The sequence below is a fragment of the Microtus ochrogaster genome, chromosome 22, assembly GCF_000317375.1.
Source record: "Microtus ochrogaster isolate Prairie Vole_2 chromosome 22, MicOch1.0, whole genome shotgun sequence".
Lineage (NCBI taxonomy): Eukaryota > Metazoa > Chordata > Mammalia > Rodentia > Cricetidae > Microtus > Microtus ochrogaster.
The window spans coordinates 32,680,560-32,686,330 of record NC_022023.1 but is presented as its reverse complement, the minus strand read 5'-3'; the positions used below and the strand labels follow the sequence as shown (position 1 = coordinate 32,686,330).

Genomic DNA, 5,771 nt, shown 5'->3' with positions numbered 1-5,771 from the left:
GGTAGGCAGGCACTCACCGCTCTGGGTGGGTCGCCTTAGTGTAGGAGCAGAAAACTGTTCCTGAGCAGAGGACCTAGCAGAAAACGCAGGCTTGTGGGGGGGAGAGGGGGTCTTGTGTAAGAAAGACAGCCCTGCAGAAGGAGCTGGGGGAGGGCGGTTTGTGCTCTCTTCCTGGACAATACGCCCCTGGAAAGCACACACTCACCCAGCCAGATGGAACTCCTCAGTACCTAAACAGCTAAAGGTAAAGTCTTTAAAGAGACAGAATACAGATAGTAATGGATTAAAAGGAGTAAAAAAAAAAGAATACACCACATAAAGATGAAAGATGGAATATACACAGAGAGGCTGTATTATGTGTGCTATTTTATTTGCTTTAAATTTTTTGACTGTGAATGAGCTAAGTACAGAGAGACATTTCATTGTATGGGCTGCTAAATGAAACCAGCATATGTGTTCTAAAGGTATCTGGACATTCAAATTTAGGTCGAAGAATATGTTGCCTTGGAAAAGAGGTTCTTCTTTTATTTCCACAGAGGATGAGAACCTGTGGGTTGCTACCAAACTAATATGGTTTGATGTACCAAAAGCCCCTGAAATGTTGCTGTGAACACCCCAGAAAGAAAATACTTTGCCCAATAAGCAGCAGGAAGCATTTTGGAGAAACTACACCCATATTCTCAAATATTGTTTATAAATGTTTATTTATATTTAAAGGGGGATATGCTATAGATATTTGCATTGGTATAGATCTTGGTTTACTGATACAAATTTAAGGTCAATCTTATTATATGTATATTTCTGCTCTTGATTAAGGTATTGTTATTCTGTAGTTCATTTTAAAAATGTAATGTATAATTAATACATATAAGTTAATAGATAATCATCTATAATAGTCAAGGTTGTAGTCATGTTAGTTAGATTTTTCCAGATGTATAAAGATATTTTCAGGTAGATGGGTATTCTTCTAATCTTTCAGAGACCTTCTGAATATGGCAATTAAAATGTTTAAAAACTTAAGACTTTTCATGACAATAGGACTAGCACCATCAATTACTTTGAAAGGAAGATGGACATCGAAGAGACTCCTCATGGAGTTTGTTAGCCATTTGGGCAAGAAACTGCTCTTGCCTGGATATGCAGGACCCACAGAAAAATGACTACTGAACTTGCTTAAAGGTGAGATGGTCCTTTAGGATACCTTCTTCATGAAAGAGTCTGCTAGACATTCTGTAGGATACTGAAGAAGTTTACTGACATACTGCCAATAGGTGGAATTGTCTTTGAAATTTCCTGCCTCGTGGAAAAGTCTGCTGGATACATACTATGGGCCTGTAGGCTTAAGATGGATGTTCCAATGGTACAGAGAAACTTTTGGTTACTGTCCAGGCAGTGAGATGTCTTTGTCAATTCTAGAGTTTTGGAAGTTGCTTACAATGCACTTCCTGTTTACTTAGGTAATATTATATCCTTCTGGAGTCTTTGATGAAGTTGAAGAATAGATAGAAAGATATAAGTATTGTAACTGTAATTCTTGCTTAATAACTGTTTTGTTATATGCAAGTTTACTATGTTCAGGTAAAATCCCTCCTTTTTGTTTAAACAGAAAAGGGCAAATGGTGTGGGAGGTCTTTCTGTCTATCTGTTGGTTTTTTGGTTAATGAATAAAGAAACTGGCTTGGCATATAGCATGGGTGAAGGAAGGTGGAGTAAAGAGAAGCCATTGAGCTGCCAAAATGGTAGTATTCAGGTTAATAGAAATGGGTTAAATTAATATAAGAGCCTCTAAGAACCTAAAATTAATGTGCCAAGCAGTGATTTAATTAATATAGTTTCTGTGTGATTATTTTAGATCTAAACTAGCCAGGTATCCAGGAAACAACAAGCAGCCCTTCTTCAATATACAAAGGCCACCACAAGATCTGCTTTGTGAATATTTTTGATGGAGCCCATGCTTGGCTACCTCCAAATCTATGTTCACAGTTGAGCCACTTATGTAGCATTAGTAAATAGAAAACATCTTTCTTTAATACCCATTTCCAATGGTATATACCAGACTGAGGGAAGACTAAGACTTTACCTGCTACAGAGAAGGCAAGGAGAATAGTAGAGGGTTTTGTTTACAGCTCTATGCCATGTCTACAGAAAATTATCTAGCGCTAGTAAAAAAATGTTCTTAAAAAGGACCAGGAATAGAGATATAGCTGCATGCAGAAGCATCTACTTGAGACCTACGCACTTATTGGACTACCTTGAACATCTAATCATATCACTACCAATCATATTGACAAAGAATGTGTATATTGTTTTGGTTATGAGTCACAGCTACACATAAGCTTTTCAGCAGTCTTTGTGGCCAAGGGGATATCTCTATCATTTACCCTCCATCTTTGAATAACAAAACTATGACCAAGCTAATGATCATATACAAAACTCTAAAAGTATTTTGGTCCAAGCAGAAAACTCTGCTCCAGTAGTACAGATCAATGTTTTGAAGCACATCATCAATAAGTTTCCTTTATGATGTGGGTTTCCTCTTTGTATGCTATGGATATGTTTTATTAACATTGGTTAATAAAAATGCTACTTGGTGGATATGGCAGTGCAGAATAGAGAAGAGTGGGAATTCCAAGCAGATAGAGTAGAAAAAGAAGTCAGAGTCAGGGAGGCAGCAAGTTGACCCTGATGGAGACAGTTGCCAGACAGAACTTTACCCAGTAAGCCACAACCATGTGATGGTGCACAGAATAATAGAAATGGGTTAATTAATAAAAATTAGTTAATAAGAAGCCTAAGATAGTAGGTCAACCCATGTTTTAATTAATATGGTTTCTGTATGATTATTTGGAGTCTGGGTGGCCTGCTCTCTGTCTACAAAATGGTGTGCCCAAACAGAGTTAAGCATGACTTTTGGTAGCAACATTTTCTCTGGTGGGCTCCATTTGCTAGAATCAAGCAGAAGTGTGAATCTTTCAAGATAAGGCTTCCTGACTCAGCAGTAGCAGCAAAAACTCTATGGCTCCTTTGAGAAGGCTTTCTGGTTCATGCTAGCTGCTATAACAACTCTGGCTCTTTCAGGAGTTCAAGCACTTGAATGGTGTTTGTGGGCAGCATGCTGCAATTTACCTGGTGAAAGCATGGGCCAACTGTTTACCAGGATTGACGTACATAATCTGAGCACAGCTTAGAGCTGGTGCTACACATACCTTTGCCATATGCCATAAAAAACTGAAAGAGGTAGAGTCAGCATACAGGGTCACTGTGACCAAGCTGCTGACATTTTCAAAGCACTCCTCATCAGAAAATGATTACAAATATACAATAAAAACAGATTCAGACAGAAATAAACCTCTGTAAGGGTCACAGTGTATTTAAATATGTATGCTGCTTGGGAGACAAAAGAAAAAAGTTTAGACATTTATAAAAAATAGTTTTAAGGAATAAAACAAAATCTTTACAGAGACACAATACACAGAGTCATAGATTAAATGAGTAAGTATAATAAAATAAATATTAAAAAGTAATAGAGTAAAATAATAAGCCACATAAAGATGAAACATACATAGAAAGTCTGGACTATATATTATTGTATTTTCTTTTAATGTTTTGACTGTGAATGAACTAAGTACAGAGGTACATTTCCATGTACAAGTTGCTAAACTAAACCAACATGTATATTTGAACGGTATCTTGACTTCAAAATTTGGGTCTAAGGCTATGTTGCTTTGGAAAGATGTTCTATTTTTGTTTCTACATAGAATAGAAAGCTGCGGATTCCCTCCAGGCTAATACAGATTTATTAAACAAGACCTTCTGAGGCAACGGCCCCAATGGTCCAACATCCATGACAACTTCAGGACTGCTGGCTGAGATGGTCCTACCATACAGAATATCCCATGAAAGACCTGGTTAAAAGAGCCCACAATCAGAAGGAGGTATTCTAGAGAGCAATGCCCAAATTCATTAAGTGATTGTTTATAAATGTTCATTTACATTTAAAGGGGGATAATCTAGATAGATGAATATTTATCATTGGTATGGATCTTGGTTTATTGATGCAAATTTAATGTCAATTTTGTTACATACATATCTGCTCTTGTTTGAGGTATTGTGTTTCTGCAGCTCATTAAAAATGTAATGTATAATTAAAAGTATAGATTAATAAATAGTCTTTTATAATAGTCAGGCTTGCAGTCATGTTAGTCAGGTTTTGTATATGTACAAATATATATTTTAGAGGGATTGGTATTCTTAAAAACCTTTCAAAGACAAACAGAATATGCCATTTAAAATGTTTTAAGAACTTATGATTTTCCATAATAATGAGACTCATGTGCTGCTAGCAACACCCATCTTCTTCACTAGAATAATAGGCATCAAAAAGAATCATTATGGATTTTGTTAGAAATTTGGACAAGAAATTGCTTCTGCCAGAACTGCTTGATGGTATGCTGTAGAAATTGAACATTTAAGAAAGAAAAAGAAATGTCTGCTGAAGTTTCCTAAATAAGATGAGATAGTCCTTCAAGGCTTCTGCTTCATGAAAGAGTCTGCCAGATATTCTCCAGGATACAGAAGAAAGTGACTGACAAATTGCCAATAAAGGCTGAACTGTCTTTGAAATTTCCTGCTTTATATAAAAGTCTTCAAGAATCTATGGGCTTATAGGCTGAAGGTGGATACTCCAATGTTACAAAAGAACTTTGGATGGCTGTCCAGGCATCAAGAGTTCTCTGTCAATTCTAAAGTTTTTAAAGTATCTTACAGTGCAATTTCTGTTTACATAGGTAATATTTAATTTTTCTGGTGTCTTTGATAAAGTTGAAAAATAGATAGTTATAATTACAATTTTCCTTAGTCATGATAATAGATAAATAGATAACTTTAGAATCACAAAGATTGGATAGATGTTAAAATATTTTCTTTAATTTGCCAAATGTAAATGGACTGAATATTATAACTATAATTCTTGCTTGATAACTGTTTTGTTATATGTAATCTTGTTATATTAAAATTAAAATTCTTCCTTTTTATTTAGACAGAAAGAGGGAGCTGATATGGGATTCTCTTCTGTATGCTGTATATTGTATATGTTTTAATACCATTGGTTCATAAAGAATCTGCTTTGAGCCTATGGCAGCACAGAGTTGATCAAGTTGAGAATTCATCCTTGGGTAACACAACTATGACCAAGTTAATGGTCATATACAAAACTCTAAAAATATTTTTGAACCAAGCAGAAATCTCTCTACAGTGATACAGACCAATCTTTTGATGCATATCATCAACAAGTTTCCTTTATGATGTGGGTTTCCTCTTTGTATCCTGTGAATATGTTTTATTACCATTGATTAATAAAAGTGCTGTTTTGGGGATATGGCAGTGCAGAATGGAGAAGAGTGGGAATTCCGATCAGATGGTGGAGAAAAGAAGGCAAAGTTATGGAGATGCCATAGAGCTACCAAGGAGAAAGATGCATGACAGACTTCCTTGTAAGCCTAAACTTTGTGGTAATACATAGAGTAATAGAAATGGGTAGATTTGTGCTCGCTCCTGCAGCACATATACTAAAATTGGAACTATACAGAGAAGATGAGCATGGCCCATGCGCAAGGATGACAAGCAAATTTGTGAAGCGTTCCATATTTTTATAAAAACAAATTTAAACAATACGCAGCCACAAATCCAGCCCTACAGAAAGTAATAGAAGGAAAATCTCTAACCAAGGAGTCCAACAATGTACACAATAACTCAGACATCTAGAGTCCCTT

General features: G+C 35.9%; 1 non-coding gene across 1 annotated transcript; it reads left to right on the top strand.

Annotated features, from left to right (window-relative positions):
- The first annotated feature begins 5,543 nt into the window (after positions 1-5,543).
- On the top strand, positions 5,544-5,650 carry LOC113457346. The gene has a single exon (XR_003377938.1). It is a non-coding gene; the product is annotated as a U6 spliceosomal RNA (small nuclear RNA).
- Positions 5,651-5,771: the final 121 nt, after the last annotated feature.